Here is an 18,433-nt window from a genome sequence, read left to right as displayed (position 1 = left end):
TAATGGGAATCTGTGAATGGTGCAAGAGAAAGAATGCAGCCTCTTCCGGGATGGAGAAGTCTGTGAATTTTTGTGTTATGCATCGGATCTCTGTCCAGAAGTCCACCAAGCTGGGGCAGGACCAAAAAATGTGGAGCAACGTGCCCTCTTCTTCTCCAAACCTCCAGCATATGTTCGAGGAAGAGGGGAAACATTTATGCAGCTTTGATGGTGTCAAATACCACCTGGTGAGAAGTTTAAAATTCGTCTCCTGTATCTTCATCTATATCCAGTTGGACAGACAGGTTAAGTGTGGGTGATCTGTTTGAGAGAGAATGTGGGCCAAAGGGCCTTCGCTCCTGCATAGAGTCTCAAACTCCGTCTGAGGGCGGGCGAAAATTTGAGGATTGGGGATGGAATGGAGAAAATGATGTCGTTGCGCCGCTCTCCAAAAAGGCAGTTGGAAAAGCCCTGTCGGATCTCTTAGGGTTGAGAAAGAAGGCCATTTCCCATCAATGACGAATTTAGACGCATGGTCTAGGTTGGAATTTCTAAGTGGGTCCCCAGTTCAAAGTTCGGATGGCCACGTATAGGGAATAGGGGGGAAGTCAAAGACATGAGTGTGTTTTGGGTAGCCATCAGGTGACTGACTTTCAACGAAGCCCCTATAGTGGGATGTGACGTCAATTCTGTGGGTAAATCCTTATAGCACCACATGGCGCTTCTTAGCAGAATTCGGGAGTGAGATTGTTCTAGTTGCACCCAGAGCTTAGAAAGTTTGTTTCGATGCCAGTCCAATACACGCCCCAGATGGGAGGCCAGGTAGTAGCGTCGCAAGTCAGGGAGAACCAACCCTCCCTGTTGTTTAGACAATGTCAGCTGTGACCGCTTAAGTCTGGGATTTTTGTGGGCCCAGTTAAATTGAGTGAGCAGGGATTGAGCTTGCTTAAAAAATGGGACTGGAATCTGGATCGGGAGAGCTTGGAAAAGATAGGTAAATTTAGGGAGTATGTTCATTTTAATGAGATTGCATCTCCTGAACCAGGAATGGAGGCCAGAATGCCACCCGGGAAGCAAACTGCGGATCTTACTGACAAGGGGTGGGGGGAAGTTCAACATAAACGTACGCGTGATGTCCGGTGGAATGTAAGTACCTAAGTACTTAAGGGCTGTATGGGTCCATTTAAAATGAAAATTGGACTGCAAGTCTAGTAACGTTTGCGGGGGGACTGCAAACCCCTTGGCCTCTAATTTCAAGAAGTATCCCGTATATCTGGAATTCCCGAAGGAGATTTGGCAAGGAAACTCTGGGATTCATCAGCGAGAACAGCATGTCATCCACGTAGGCAGATATATCTTGCACTCAATAGTACCCATTTGGAGTCCCGTTATGTCTGAGTTTTGTCGAATTGTGGAGAGAAAGGGTTCCAATGACAGTGCGAATAATAGGGGCGACAGGGGGCAACCCTGTCTGGTCCCATTCCCGATGTCAAGGGGAGATGAGAGCACCCCATTCGCTTTGACTTGAGCTGAAGGGCGTGAGTATATCTTACTTATCCATGCCAGCATCCGTTCACTCAGACCTATATGACGAAGGACCGAGAACATGAATGTCCATTTGACCCGATCAAAAGCCTTCTCGGCATCAGTACTCACGAAAAGACAAGGGGTCCCAGATGACTTTACTTTATGGACCAGGGTAAGCACCTTAATGGTGTTGTCCCTATCTTCCCTGGTGGGAATAAAACCTAACTGGTCAATCTGTATAAGGGACTGCAAGTGCTGTGCCAATCACGTGGCGAGGATTTTAGAGAATAGTTTTAGGACCGAATTTAGGAGGGAAATGGGTCTGTAGCTCCCACATAGGCCCGGGTCTTTGCCCTCCTTAGGTATCAACGAGATCTGGGCTCTAAGGGTAAATCCCCATTCGAGCTCAGAGTATTAAATAAATTCACCAAGCGCAGGCCGAGAATAGGGAGGAAGGTCTTATAGTATTGTGCGATATATCCGTCAAGGCCCGGAGGCTTACCCACCTTTGGAGGTCCCACGGCCGTCTGGACTTCTTCCAGTGTAATCGGGTCCTCCAAGTACTCCCGTGATTCCGAAGAGAGGGTTGGTAGACCAGAAACGGTTACATATCTGTCTATATTGTCCTGTCCGGACCCTGAATCGGGCAGGTTGTAGAGATCAGAGTAAAATTTTTCAAAGACTTCGGCTATTTGGGTTGGGGTAGAGGCCCTCTGGCCATTCTCATCTATCAACTGTGGTATGTAAGAGGCAGATTTCAACTCCTTTACCGACCTGGCTAAGATTTTTCCGCATTTGTCCCCTGACTCCTACGTCAGTTTACGACAAAACTGGAGTGCCGCTTTCGCTTTATAGTGGAGTAGGTCAGTAATCTGGGTACGGAATGTCCCCAATTCAATCTCTAAGGTCCGTGAGGGGGCATGTTTATGTTTCGCTTCCACAGAGGCAAGTTCACGAAACAGATTAGCAAGCTGTTCCTTCCGTGTTCGTTTGATGCGCGCCCCGTGCCTGATAAGTACCCTGCGGAATACTGACTTGTGAGCCTCCCAAATTATCCCCGGGTCGCAGTCCTGCGTTTAGTTTTCTTGGAAATAAAAGTCCAATTCCCTGGTCACATCTGCTAAAACTTCCGGTATCTGGAGGAGGCTCTCATTAAGGTGCCAGAATAGAGACCCAGGTGAGGGGTTCCTAGAGAGGGTGTAGGTAAGGGCTACAGGAGCGTGGTCGGACCAAGTAATATGGCCGATGGAGAAAGAGCTCACCAAGTGCAGTTGGTCATGTGGAATCAAGAAGAAGTCTATCCTTAAGTATGATTTGTAAGGGGAAGAGCAAAAAGAGTAGTCCCTTTCCCCTGAGTGTTGCAGACGCCAGACATCAACTAATTGGACATTCAGTAAACACTTAGTAATCCGCTTTCTAGAGGAAATGAGGAGCGAGGAGCAAGAGGCAGAAGTGTCAACCGATGGCGAAAGGGGACATTAAAGTCCCCACCTAATATCAACTGGCCCTCCCGAAAGTCACATAATCTTTGCAGGAAAGTTCTGAGGAACGTGTCTTGGTGATCATTGGGAGCGTACACAGTGGCAAATGTAAAAAGGAGCTCTCCAATGTGGCCCCTAAGAAAAAGATATCGACCCCCAGGGTCCACCAGAGAATCCTGGAGAACCCAGGGGAGCCTGCTAGAGATCAGAATGGAGAATACCTTGGTGTTAGAGGAGTGGTTAGTAGAGTGGTAGACCTCAGGGAAGGATCTCGACTGTAGAAAGGGGAGGCTAGTATTTTTAAAATGTGTTTCTTGTATAAAGGCCACATCAGTACAGGAAGTCTTCAGTTCTCACAGGAGGATCCACCGTTTTTCAGGGGAGTTCAGTCCCTTAACGTTTAGAGAGGTGACCTTGACTGAGTCTGCCATCGCTCCTCGGGGAGGTATTGGGTAGGTAATGGATGGCGGGAACTAAGGGGGAGAAAGGAAGGGCAAATGAATGGAAAGGTAAGGGGAAAAAGAGGCCGGGCACCTCAACCCCAGGGGGAGAGAGAAATTAAGGGTTGTCTGCACTCAACAGTACAGGAAAGGTATACTAAAACAGCACAATTATGCTATAGCGCTTACCAGATGTACACTGGGTTTAAAGCGCCGTCCTACTTGGGTTGGTGGGTAGACAGGTCGGAGAGGGAGCCCCCGGATCCCAGTCCCCCCAGTCCCGGCAGTGGTAAATGTCACGTCTGATACCGGTGTGCAAATAAAAGACAATCAGTAACATCATAGAACCAAAAAATAATAGTATAATCAAAACCGAGGTAGAGCATATAACTATCAGCACTGAGGGGTCTCCTCGGCTCGCCCTAAATGTAGGCATGCACGAGGGAGCCCGTCACAACAGAAAAGGCATCACAGAATGGGATCCACCACCCCCCGTCCCATACCCCAAAAGTACACATGCAGCCCCCGAACAAATGCATTTCTCCCTTTGGCAGATTGTCCTCTCCTTACCCCCTCTCCCCCGTCCACGCCCCAGGGGAAAAGGGGGAGGCAAGGGGGGGAAAAGGGAGGAAGGGGCAAAAGGGGGAGGGAAATGGGGAGGGAAGGGAAGGAGGGAAGGGGGAAGGGGGAGGGGCATCTAGGGAGAGGGGACAAACATACGGAAATGTCAAGTCCTTTAGCGCACTCACACCAGCAGCCACCCGGACCCCATAAATTTCAACTCCTCCCCTCCATGGTCACCACATCAAGATGAAAGAGGAGCAGCCCTGGTCGATGCATGGAAAATCAGGCAGGCAAGGGGCTGGGGCCACCATCCCTCCATCCAATGGGAGACTTCACCCGAGCAGCAGTCCTGGGGCCCACCAATTAGTGTCTCTCCTGCATCCCCATCGGGGGCTGTGTAGAGCATCCAGAGAGAGGCTTGGACCGCCCAAACAGTAAGGGGTAAATCCTCCAGGGGGGTCCAGAGTCAAACTGGAGGGAAGCAGTGTCTCGTACCAATAGGCTCAATAAATAAGTCATCCAGGGTGTCCCCGAATGCTGCAGAAGGCAATGTCGGCAAAGAGTAGGTGGGGGCCAGAGGGGGGGGACGAGGGGCGCAACCAGGGGGAGGGGACACATATGCGGGAATGTCAAGCCCTTCCAGTACAGCGCGTTAGGTATCACTCAGACCCCCCAAAGTGCAACTCCCCTTACACAGAGAGGCTGGTTTATGCAGACTTGCTAGTGTATACAGATGGACTAGTGTATACAGAGAGGCTTGGGTATACAGAGAGCTAATGTATAAAGAGAAGCTAGTGTATACAAAAGACATTCAAGGGTATACAGAGAGGCTCGTGTATGCAGAAGACGGGCTAGTTTATACAGAGAGGCTAAAGTGTACAAAACACAGGCTAGTGTATATAGATAGGCTAGATTATACAGAAGAACGTCCTGGGTATGCCGAGATGGAGGCTAAGGTATACAGAGAGAGAGGCTAGAGTACGCATACTTGCTAGTGTATACAGACGGACTAGTGTATACAGAAGACCTTTCTAGTTTATACAGAGAAGGTAATGTGTACAAAAGACAGCCTAGTGTATACAAATAGGCTAGATTATAGATAAGAACGTCCTGGGTATGCAGAGATGGAGGCTAGGGTATACAGAGAGAGTGGCTGGGTTACAAAGAGAGGCTAGTGTATGCAGACTTGCTAGTGTATACTGACGGACTAGTGTATACAGTAGACCAGCTAGTTTATACAGGGAGGCTAAAGAAGACCGGCTAGTGTATACAGATAGGATAGATAATAGAGAAGAACGTCCTGGGTATGCAGAGATGGAGGCTAGGGTATACAGAGAGAGAGGCTGGGTTACAAAGAGAGGCTAGTGTAGCATTGTATTACTCTTAATATGTGCAGCGTGTAAAGCAGCAATAAGATGGTTTTGTATTATCCTATATAATTTTGTTACGCACGAAGACGGCTTACACTGACTGGTTATCGGCATAATGTATCAGTAACCCTGAACATTAATAGTGATAGACATTATGATGTATGCTTGATGTGAATGTAAAATAGTTGCATTATGTGTTATTAAATGTAATCAAACTTTATTGCTATCCTTTGCTACTGCAACCACTACTACAACAAGTAAACCGTCCCACTGCTTTTCTCACATTTTGCTGCTGTTAAAAAATGTGTTGCCAGTGTTATGTGTTACAAAAGGTTATCAGTGTGACAGTTAATGTGGAGAAGAAGTAATACACAGAATAGAGTCAGAAAGACAATCCTATTGCATCGAGGTAGCGAGAGATGGTTGCATTACTCTTAATGTGCAGTGTGTAAAAGGTTTTAAAAAGATGGTTTTGTGTGAATTTTGCTTTAACGTAAAATTAGCTGTAGACATTATAACTATGGTTAGTTTTACAATGATTTAGGAATAGCAATCTCTATAATATAATAATAAGTATAGCAAAACAAATTAGGAAAATATTGAGGCAGTATATATAGGTCGAGATAAAGTGAATACACAAAAGGGATCAAGGGATAGTTGCAAAGTAATATCCTCATTAAGGCAGAATGTCGGAATAGCAATGAGATTAAATGGTTGCAACATAACACGAAATATGAGCACGGCTAAAATACAGAAAAACAGTACATAATTTAAGAGTACAGTAGAATATAGTATAAATTATTTAAGATTAAATTGATTTAGCTTGAAAAAATATATGTTTAAATCTTTGAGTAAATCGTAAATTTATCAGATAAGTTAGCTCTGAGATTATGATTAATTTGACAGTTCAATTACGCGGTCCTTTTCCACTGGTATAATCATTATGTAATATCAGTTATTGCTATCAGTAAATGTTAAAATTGTAAGACGGTTTACATTAGGATGTGGAATTGATATGGATTTAAAAGCTAATTACTTTTCTGAAGCATATGTCAGAAAGACGGCTTAAACTGCTTTTCTCACATTTTGCTGCGGTAAAAAGAAATGTTTTGTCACTGTGTTTTAACTGTGAGAGTTAAGGTGGAGAAAAATTGTAATACAGAAAATAGAGTCAAACAGTGGAAACGTTTATTTGCTTGTGTAATGACAGCTGATACTGGTTGAGCAATAAAACTGTTTTATTAAGATGTAAGACTAGTTTTCTCTACATATATACTTTTCAGAGAGTTGTATAATATAGGCGACCAATAGGACATTTAAATGGCTTAATGTTGCAGGGAGAAAGTATCGCTGTTTCAACGGTAAGAGATTGAAAGCTTAGCTTGAGAATGGCAGAAAATAGTTGCGTTAGTCTAAATTTAAAGGATATGCCGGTACCATTGAGAAAGCTTATATTAGACTAGTTTGATCTTTGCATTACACAATCCTATTATTATTATTATTATTATTATTATTATTATTATTACAATCCTAGTGCAGAGAGATACTCAGTTAATGTCAGAGATACTCGGTTAATGTCAGAAAAGCAAAAAAAAATGTTTACATCGTTAGCAGCATGTCTGGTAGCAAATGGATGGTTTTGTGAACATTTTACATTAACGTACAATTAGCGGTAGACCTCATCGAAGTGAATAGATTTAACCGGATTTTGAGATAGTATTTCTAATAATAAATAAAGCAAAATAAGTCAGGATGGTGTGTCGTCAGTGGTTATATTAATGTGACAGTTGATGTGGAGAATTAAAAATATGCAAAATAGAGCATTAGAACATTAGTCTCTCTGTATAAACTAGCATCTCTGTATACACCAGCCTGTCTTCTGTACCCACTAGACCCTCTGTATACACTGTCAGCTTTGATGTATACCCAAGCCTGTCTTCTGTATACACTAGTTTCTCTATATGCACTGTCCTATCTGTATACCCCAGCCTCACTTTTTACTCTAGCATCTCTGTTTACTCAAGCCTATCTGCATACATGAGTCTGTATTCTGTATTCACTAGCCTTTCTTCTGTATACTGTAGTCTTCTATATATACTAGCTTCTCTGTATACCCTTGCATCTCTGTAAACACTGTGTAAATTAGCCAGTCTTATGTATACACTCGCTGACTGTATACACTAGACTCTCTGAATACACTAGACCCTCTGTATACCACAGCCTGTCTTCTGTATACACTAGCCTGTAAAAACTAGCTAGAATACACCAGCTTGTCTTCTGTACCCACTATACTCTCTGTATACACTACCCAGTCTTCTGTATACACTGTCAGCTTTGATGTATACCCAAGCCTGTCTTCTTTATACACTAGTTTCTCTATATGCACTGTCCTTTCTGTATACACTCGACCCACTCTATACACTAACCTCTCTATATACACTAACATCTTTGTATATACTAGCCTCTCTTTAAACTAGCCTCTCTGTGTACCCCAGCCTCACTGTTTACTCTAGCATCTCTGTATACTCAAGCCTATCTGCATACGTGAGTCTGTACTCTGTATTCACTAGCCTTTCTTCTGTATGCTTTACTCTTCTATATATACTAGCTTCTCTGTACACCCTTGCATCTCTGTAAACACTGTGTAAACTAGCCAGTCTTATGTATACACTCGCCGACTGTATACACTAACATCTTTGTATATACTAGCCTCTCTTTAAACTAGCCTCTCTGTGTACCGCAGCCTATACTGTTTACTCTAGCATCTCTGTATACTCAAGCCTATCTGCATACATGAGTCTGTATTCTGTATTCACTAGCCTTTCTTCTGTATGCTGTAGTCTTCTATGTATACCGGCTTCTCTGTACACCCTTGCATCTCTGTAAACACTGTGTAAACTAGCCAGTCTTATGTATACACTCACCGACTGTATACACTAGACTCTCTGAATACACTAAACCCTCTGTATACCACAGCCTGTCTTCTGTATACACTAGACTGTAAAAACTAGCTAGAATACACCAGCCTGTCTTCTGTACACACTAGACTCTCTGTATACACTACCCAGTCTTCTGTATACACTGTCAGCTTTGATGTATACCCAAGCCTGTCTTCTGTATACAATAGTTTCTCTATATGCACTGTCCTTTCTGTATACACTTGACTCTCTCTATACACTAACCTCTCTATATACACTAACATCTTTGTATATACTAGCCTCTCTTTAAACTAGCCTCTCTGTGTACCCCAGCCTCACTGTTTAATCTAGCATCTCTGTATACTCAAGCCTATCTGCATACATGAGTCTGTATTCTGTATTCACTAGCCTTTCTTCTGTATGCTGTGGTCTTCTATATATACCAGCTTCTCTGTACACCCTTGCATCTCTGTAATCACTGTGTAAACTAGCCAGTCTTATGTATACACTCGCCGACTGTATACACTAGACTCTCTGAATACACTAAACCCTCTGTATACCACAGCCTGTCTTCTGTATACACTAGACTGTAAAAACTAGCTAGAATACACCAGCCTGTCTTCTGTACCCACTAGACTCTCTGTATACACTACCCAGTCTTCTGTATACACTGTCAGCTTTGATGTATACCCAAGCCTGTCTTCTGTATACACTAGTTTCTCTATATGCACTGTCCTTTCTGTATACACTCGACTCTCTCTATACACTAACCTCTCTATATTTACTAACATCTTTGTATATACTAGCATCCCTTTAAACTAGCCTCTCTGTGTACCCCGGCCTCACTGTTTACTCTAGCATCTCTGTATACTCAAGCCTATCTGCATACATGAGTCTGTATTCTGTATTCACTAGCCTTTCTTCTGTATGCTGTAGTCTTCTATATATACCAGCTTCTCTGTACACCCTTGCATCTCTGTAAACACTGTGTAAACTAGCCAGTCTTATGTATACACTCGCCGACTGTATACACTAGACTCTCTGAATACACTAAACCCTCTGTATACCACAGCCTGTCTTCTGTATACACTAGACTGTAAAAACTAGCTAGAATACACCAGCCTGTCTTCTGTACCCACTAGACTCTCTGTATACACTACCCAGTCTTCTGTATACACTGACAGCTTTGGTGTATACCCAAGCCTGTCTTCTGGATACACTAGTTTCTCTATATGCACTGTCCTTTCTGTATACACTTGACTCTCTCTATACACTAACCTCTCTATATACACTAACATCTTTGTAAATACTAGCATCCCTTTAAACTAGCCTCTCTGTGTACCCCGGCCTCACTGTTTACTCTAGCATCTCTGTATACTCAAGCCTATCTGCATACATGAGTCTGTATTCTGTATTCACTAGCCTTTCTTCTGTATGCTGTAGTCTTCTATATATACCAGCTTCTCTGTACACCCTTGCATCTCTGTAAACACTGTGTAAACTAGCCAGTCTTATGTATACACTCGCCGACTGTATACACTAGACTCTCTGAATACACTAAACCCTCTGTATACCACAGCCTGTCTTCTGTATACACTAGACTGTAAAAACTAGCTAGAATACACCAGCCTGTCTTCTGTACCCACTAGACTCTCTGTATACACTACCCAGTCTTCTGTATACACTGACAGCTTTGGTGTATACCCAAGCCTGTCTTCTGGATACACTAGTTTCTCTATATGCACTGTCCTTTCTGTATACACTTGACTCTCTCTATACACTAACCTCTCTATATACACTAACATCTTTGTAAATACTAGCCTCTCTTTAAACTAGCCTCTCTGTGTACCCCAGCCTCACTGTTTACTCTAGCATCTCTGTATACACTAGCATTTCTGTATGCATCCCCCTATCTGTATTCACTAGCCTCTCTGTATACCCCAGCCTGCCTCTCTATATACACTAGCTTTTCTTCTGAATATAAAAGTCTCAGTCTCTCTCTATAACCAAGCCTGTTTTCTGTATACATTAGAATGTGTCCTGTATACACTAGCCTGTCTTCTTTATTCTCTAGCCTCTCTGTATACAATAGCTTGCCATCTAAATAAAATACATACTTTGTATTCCCAACCTGTTTTCTGTATAATCTAGCCTACCTTCTGTATACCTTTATCCTCTCTGTATAAACTAGCCTTCCTTCTATATACACTGCCATTTATGAGGTAAACAAGAAGTGTAGTGTACATAAATGAATGGCTAGAGTATAAAGAGAGGATAGGGTATACAGAAGAAAGCCTAGTGTATACAGAACACAGGCTAGTACCCTGAGCCTGGGTGAGAGAGGATGAGGAGCATTAGGAGGGCTTGGTCTTCCACATCCGACCAAGTGTTCGGCATGATGTGGCTCAACACGTCCAGCTGCCGAAAATAAGGACAAGAGTGGGAGGTACACAACACCCACTGTAACAGTGCTAGGTTCCTGTATTACAGAACCAGAACACCAGCAATAAGGGGTATCTTCAGGTTTATACTGTGCAGGAGGCACACAACACCCACTCTAACTTCTGCACCGCAGATGCCTGTATTGCAGAAATTGAACACCAGTAATAAAGGGTAGCTTCAGGTGTGTACTGTGCAGGAGGCACATAACACCCACTGTAACAGGTTCCCAAGAAGTAAAGACACTGTCCCTGACTATCGTCCTCTTTCCCTGACTGCCGCAATACACTATACAAGGCCGCCTGAGATATAATTGGCCACAGGAATCCTCCCTGTGGTCAATTGTGGCTCTCCTCTCAGAGGATGTCACATCTGTTCTTATTATATAGAACTTATTATGCTCCTCGTACACTTTTTAAATTTGGCCGAACGGCCGGACGCAAGTTGCCCCCGGTGCGGGAACATGGGGGGAGACATGATGCACATGTTTTGGAGATGCACGAAGTTGATCCGCTACTGGACGGAGGTCACAGGAACCATTGATCGAGTGTTTGGAACCTCCACCAGCATGGAGGCAAAGTATTGTCTCCTGGGATTAGTTGAAGGAGTTGGAAACCCGGGAAGCAGCCAGATGGCAGTTCTGAGATGCCTATTTCAGGCAAGGAAACTGATTGCCCAACCCTGCTTAGCCTCCAATGTTGGCAATGACTTGTTTTTTTTCGTTTGTTTCCCAAGATGACCATATTGGCGTTTGTCAAGATGGTTGAGAATGCCCGAAGAGATCGTCTATGGCCCCATCACCTTGAAAGTGCCAGATCTTGTCTGATCTCGGAGGCTAAGCATTGTCGGGCCTGATTAGTAAGTGGATGGAAGACCGACTGGCAATACCAGGTGCCGTTTGCTTATTTCTTGATCATACATCACGGGACACAGGAGCTTCATTACATAGTGGGTTATATAGGCACCTCTGGTGATTGGACATTGGTTAAGCCCCAATTAAGGAGAATTCCTCCCCTATATAACCCCTCCCATATGGGAGGCACCTCAGTTTTCTCGCCAGTGTCTATGGTGGTTGGTCACGTAAAACATGTGCTATGAAGAAAGCTCTGTGCAGGTCCCTGCGGGGGCCTAAGGGCTACAACAAACCGGATCCATATCTCGGGCCGATATTTTGACTCCCAAGATGATATGGTACCCGGGCCTCATCATCCGAAGAAACAAGGTTTTGCCTGTAAGTCCTCTCCTATTGGAAGACTGGGCTCTGGGAAAACCAGACTTGGTGTACTATTTACATAGTGGCACGAAAATTTCTGGCAGAGTCTTTTACAAGGTCCAGGTAGGAGGTTCTTCTGAGAAGGAACCCCAAAAAAACCCTGAAGCTTTCCACAACTCTGCCCGCTGTGATGGGTGAAGGCTGGAATCTGTCTGTTTTCAGCAATTCCTGCGGTGAGGACAGGTAAGGGAAGTTAATCCTCTATAAATTATATTATGGATTTCTTCATTGAGTAGTTGTATGTCTTACCTGGTTTCCACCACTAGAGGGAGTAAGAGCAGCCTGATGCATACTTACATGCCTTTCAGATACACACGCTCAGTGAAGCCTGGTTCTCCCAGATGATTCACGTCTCCACTGCAATCTCTGCCACAATGAAGGTAATACAGGGGTCCCACGTAGTCTAGGGGTCCCACGCAGCTCCGATGGCAATTCCCTTCCCCCCTGGATAGCGGCGGTCATCGTGCATGCGCGCTGAGCGCGCTCCCGTGCTAATGGAGGAGGGGGAGTGTGGTTGCGAGCCGTGCACGTCGGTGTGGCACCAGGCACCAGGCGGCAGTTTTAAAAAGCCCAGAGCGTCAGGGGGCTGTAAGTGGAGACACAGGAGCTGTGGGCAGTAAGCATCCCAAGGGATTGGATCCAGGCAAATCTAAGACACCTACTCAGCATCAGGTTGTGCAGTTTAAGCATATATATTTATTGTAAGACTTTAAGCACAACAGTGATTGCACTTTGTACTAGTACCTCTGCTTTGTAGCTTATGACTATGTCTCCTCGTAAGAGGGTCTCAGTGGGAGGTAACAAGGGCACTGGTAAGTCACCGCCTAGGTCTAGGGGTTCTAAAAATGCCTGTAGGTTACCATCCCCCCCCTGCAAGACTGGAGCCAGCCTCACAGGATGAGTCAGTGCCCCTGTCAGGTTTTGCAGCCTCTCCTAATTTTTCAGCCCCGATATACGTCACTGGGGACTCCCTTAGGGCTACATTGGAGGGTTTTGAAGGGAGAATCATGAATTTTATTTCAGCTTCCCTGAAAGATAGCAGGAAAAGGGGTAGATCCCCTCCCTCTGCTGAGATTCCTCTTTCAGATGACACTTCTGACAATGAGGAGAGATCCCTATCTTGGGACAGGGATCTTGAGCAGTCGGATGAATCAGAGGAAGAGGAGAGAGTCCCCTCCTCCCAGGCGCTCAGAAAACAGGTGCAGTATTATACTGAATTGGTGCGTACCACATTCAGAATGCCTGCTGCTGAGATCGCTACATCCTCTGTTTCTTCCCTGGGAGTCAGGAAAATCCCACAGACTGCCTTTTCCTTTCCAATTCATCCCTTAATGGATAAATTGTTGTATGAGGATTGGGAACATCCTGATAAACTGTTTGCTCCTCCTAAAAGGTTTTCTATGCTTTATCCTCTGGAGGAAAGTTTCACCAAGAAATGGGGGGTCCCATTTGTCGATGCGGCTGTTTCTTCTACGGCCTTCTCAACCCCCCTCCACAGGAAAGGCTCTATGCCGGGCTCAGGGGCAGAAGAAATCCTGGGGGCGAAAGCCTGCCAAGCAGAGCCCAAAAGCTTCCTTGTGAAGGGGCACCCCCACTCGGCCAAGTGGGAGGAAAGCTCCTGCAGTTTGCGGAAGCCTGGCGGGAAGAGATCCGGGACAAGTGGGTGGTCTCTTCAGTATCTCTGGGCTACAAGCTGGAATTTCAGGAGATTCCACCTTCTCGCTTTCTAAGGTCAAGGATCCCCAGGGACCCAGTAAAGCAAAGACCGCTATTTCTGGCCTTAGATCACTTACTATCCCAGGGGGTGATAGTAGAAGTGGACCCAAAAGAACAGGGTTGAGGGTTTTACTCGAATCTCTTCACCGTTCCAAAGCCAAATGGAAGTGTCAGACCTATCCTGGATCTGATGGATCTGAACCGGTTTTTACGCATCCGGTCCTTCCGAATGCAGTCAATTCGCACTGTGGTCTCCTGCCTGCAAGGGGGAGAGTTTATGGCATCAATAGACATCAAGGATGCATATCTCCATGTGCCAATTTTTCCCGCACACCAAAATTATCTAAGGTTCGCGGTAGAGCGGCGCCATTTTAAATTTCTGGCCTTGCCGTTCGGGCTCGCTACAGCCCCTCGAGTCTTCACAAAGATTCTGGACCCTCTCTTGGCAAACCTAAGAGCTCAGGGTATAGCCGTCATGGCTTATCTAGACGATTTGCTTCTCATAGAGAAAACAGTAGCGCTCCTGAACCACAGTGTTACCAGAACGCTAGAACACCTGGAACGCCTAGGTTGGATTATAAACCTAGAAAAGTCGTCCCTACAGCCTGCTACCAGGTTGGAATACCTGGGTATGGTTATCGATACCGCTCAGGGCAAGGTGTTTCTACCAAGGCCAAAAGCCTTGGCCATTGGGGATCTGGTGCGCCTAATTCTGGGCAGAAGATCTTCCCCCATTCGGTTGTGCATGAGACTGTTAGGGAAAATGGTCGCCTCCTTCGAGGCCGTTCCATTCGCCCAGTTGCACTCAAGGCCTCTGCAAAGATGCATCCTTGCGGCTTGGAACAGGAAGCCCCAGTCCTTGGATCTTCCTATGCGTCTATCCCCAGGGACATGCAAGAGTCTCATCTGGTGGTTACAAACCGAGAATTTGCTGAAAGGCAAAACTTTTCTTCCTCTTCCATGGAAGATTATTACAACAGATGCCAGCCTGACAGGCTGGGGAGCAGTGTTGGAGGAGACGTGCTCGCAGGGGAAATGGTCTGCGATCGAGAAGCTATTGCCCATAAATTTCTTGGAGATCCGGGCAGTTTATATGGCTCTCATAAACTGGTCTTTCAGACTACGGGGTCTCCCTGTTCAGGTTCAGTCTGACAATGCCACAGCAGGGGCCTATATCAATCACCAGGGCGGTACCATGAGTCTGGTTGCGCAAAAAGAGGTGAATCGCATACTTGTCTGGGCAGAAAGGCATGTTCCATGCCTTTCTGAAGTCTTCATTCCAGGAGTGGAAAATTGGCAGGCGGATTTTCTGAGCCACCAGCAGTTGTGCCCAGGAGAATGGGCTCTGCACCCCGACGTGTTTTGGAACATATGTCACAGGTGGGGTACTCCAGACATAGATCTGTTTGCGTCCAGGTTCAACAGAAAACTAGACAAATTCGTGTCAAGGACAAGAGATACACTCACTCAGGGGTCGGATGCTCTAACAGTTCCCTAGGATCAGTACAATTTGTTTTATGCCTTTCCCCTGTGCCCGCTTCTGTCGCGGTTCCTGGGAAGAGTCAAGAGGGAGACAAAGTCGGTTCTTTTGGTAGCCCGGCTTGGACCAGGTGACCGTGGTATGCAGAGATCATGAAGTTGGCAGTAGGCAGGCCGTGGATCCTCCCTCTCCGGCCAGATCTGCTCTCACAGGGTCCAATTTACCATCCTGCTTTACACAGTCTGAATTTGATGGTTTAGCTGCTGAGACCCACATTCTGAGAGACCGTGGGCTTTCGGGGCCAGTCCTTTCTACTCTGGTCAATGCCAGAAAGCCGGCCTCCAGGCTTATTTACTACAAAATCTGGAGGGCATATGTTTTCTGGTGTGAACTCAGGGAATGGCATCCTAGAAAGTATGTCATTAGCAGGATCTTGGCCTTCCTCCAGTCAGGCCTAGAAATTAATTTGGCCGTAAGCACTATCAAGGTGCAGATTTCGGCGTTCTCAGTGTTTTTTCAGAAGCCACTGGCATCGCATTCCCTGGTGCGGGCTTTCATCCAGGGGGCTATGCGGATAAGGCCGCCGGCCAAACCTCCGGTATGCCCATGGGATCTGAATTTGGTTCTCTCAGCTTTGCAGGGGCAACCTTTTGAACCTTTGCATCAGCCTTCGTTAGTTCTTTTGACTAAAAAATTGGTTTTCTTGGTAGCCATATCCACGGCTAGAAGAGTGTCAGAACTAGCAGCTCTCTCCAGCAAAGAGCCGTATCTAATTATTCATAAGGACCGGGTGGTAATGCCTCCCAACAGGTCCTTTCTGCCTAAGGTGGTTTCAGGATTCCATTTGAATCAAGATGTAATCCTACCATTACTTTTTCAGGACCAACAGTCCGCAGAAGAAGAATCTTTGCACACTTTGCATGTGGTAAGGGCAATCAGTATCTATCATCAGGCAACTGCTCAGATAAGGAAAACTGATTGCTTATTTATTTTGCCGGAAGGCTCTAGGAAGGGCCAGGCGGCATCAAATTCCACTCTCTCAAGGTGGATTAGACAGATTATTTCTCAGGCCTATAGTGTTAAAAGGAAGATCCCTCCTTTTCAAGTGAAAGCGCACTCAACTAGGGCTGTATGTGCTTATTGGGCAGTGCATCACCAGGCCTCCCTGGCTCAGATCTGAAAGGCTGCAACTTGGTCATCAGTCCACACATTCACCAGATTCTATCAGGTGGATGTCAGAGGGCAAGAGGATATCGCCTTTGGGCGCAGTGTACTGCAGGCTGCAGTTTAGGTCCTCCGGTCCTTGGCGGTCTATATATTATGATCTGTGTCTCCCTCCCCTCAATCTGAGCATTGCTTTGGGACATCCCACTATGTAATGAAGCTCCTGTGTCCCGTGATGTATGATCAAGAAAATAGGATTTTTATATACAGCTTACCTGTAAAATCCTTTTCTTGAGAGTACATCACGGGACACAGAGCTCCCGCCCCTCTTGGGTTTTACGTGGTTTCCTATTGCTTTGCTACAAAACTGAGGTGCCTCCCATATGGGAGGGGTTATATAGGGGAGGAATTCTCCTTAATTGGGGGTTAACCAGTGTCCAATCACCAGAGGTGCCTATATAACCCACTATATAATAAAGCTCCTGTGTCCCGTGATGTACTCTCAAGAAAAGGATTTTCCAGGTAAGCTGTACATAAAAATCTTATTTTTTATGTTGTTGGCGTTGACCTGTTTTTTTTCGCTTGTTTCCCAAGATGACCATCTTGGCGTTTGTCAAGAGGGTTGAGAGTGCCCAAAGAAAGTGCCTACGGCCAAATCACAAGTAAAGTGCCCGATCTTGTCTGATCTCGGAGGCTAAGCATTGTCGGGCCTGATTAGTAACTGGATGGGAGATCGACTGGGAATACCAGGTGCCGTAGGCTTCTTTTTATGTTGTTGACGTTGACATGTTTTTTTTTTTCCCACTTGTTTCCCAAGGTGACCATCTTGGCATTTGTCAAGAGGGCTGAGAGAGCCCAAAGAAATCTCCTACGGCCACATCACTGATCTCAGAGGCTAAGCAGGGTCCGGCCTAAATAGTATATAATTACAGGTGCCATAGGAATCTCTTTATATTGTTGGCTTTGACCTGTTTTTTTTCCGCTTGTTTCCCAAGGGGACCATTTTAGCATCTGTCAAGAGTTTTGAGTATGTCCCGAAGCGTTAGCCTAAGGCCACATCACCCTGAAAGCGCCCGATCTCAGAGGCTAAGCAGGGTCAGGGTCAGATGTGAGACCGCCAGGGTCTATGTTGTTGGCGTTGACCTGTTTTTTTTTCACTTGTTTCCCAAGATGACCATCTTGGCATTTGTCAAGAGGGTTGAGAGTGTCTGAATAGAACACCTATGGCCACATCACCCTGAAAGCTCTCATCTGATCTCGGAGGCCTAGCAGTGTACTGCCTGGTTAATACCTGTATGGGAGACCATCTGTGAATACCAGGTCCCGTAGGCTTCTTTTTATGTTGTTGGCATTGACCTGTTTATTTTCGCTTGTTTCCCAAGGTGACCATCTTGGTGTTTAACAAGAGGGTTGAGAGATCCCAAAGAGATCACCTATGGCCTCATCACCCTGAAAGCACCCGATCTCATCTGATCTCAGAGGCTAAGCAGTGTCGGGCCTGGTTAGTACCAGGATGGGAGAACGTCTGGGAATAACAGGTGCCGTAGGCTTCTTTTTATGTTGTTGGCCTTGACCTGTTTTTTTTTTCACTTGTTTCCCAAGGTGACCATCTTGGCGTTTGTGAAGAGGGTTGAGAGTGCCCGAAGAGATCACCTACGGCCCCATCACCCTGAAAGTGCCCAATCTCATCTGATCTGGGAGGCTAAACAGTGTCGGGCCTGGTTAGTACCTAGCTTCTTTTTATGTTGTTGGCTTTGACCTGTTTTTTTTCGCTTGTTTCTCAAGGCGACCATATTGGCGTTTGTCAAGAGGGTTGGGCATTTCTTGAAGAGAACACTTACGGCCACATAACCCTGAAAGCACCCGATCTCGTCTGATTTCAGAGGCTAAACAGCGTCAGGCCTGGTTAGCACCTGGATGGGAGACTGCCTGGGAAGACCAGGTGCCATAGAAGGATCTGGCCTGGTTAGTGTCTTGATTGGGAGATCGCCTGGGAATACCGGATGCCGTAGGCTTTTTTTTATATTGTTGGCTTTGACCTGCTTTTTTTAGCTTGTTTCCCAAGGTGACCATCTTGGCCTT

At 45.7% G+C, this 18,433-nt stretch overlaps 2 pseudogenes; both read left to right on the top strand.

The window, feature by feature from the left end:
- The first annotated feature begins 16,994 nt into the window (after window positions 1-16,994).
- Window positions 16,995-17,113, top strand: LOC143956649 (5S ribosomal RNA; annotated as a pseudogene).
- Window positions 17,114-17,782: 669 nt separating this feature from the next.
- Window positions 17,783-17,901, top strand: LOC143954959 (5S ribosomal RNA; annotated as a pseudogene).
- Window positions 17,902-18,433: the final 532 nt, after the last annotated feature.

This window comes from Lithobates pipiens, unplaced genomic scaffold (assembly GCF_037356315.1).
Source record: "Lithobates pipiens isolate NorthernLeopardFrog02 unplaced genomic scaffold, aLitPip1_a1.2 Scaffold_10, whole genome shotgun sequence".
Classification (NCBI taxonomy): domain Eukaryota; kingdom Metazoa; phylum Chordata; class Amphibia; order Anura; family Ranidae; genus Lithobates; species Lithobates pipiens.
Note: the sequence above shows the minus strand (reverse complement) of the source record. Positions and strands in the feature narration are given on the sequence as shown.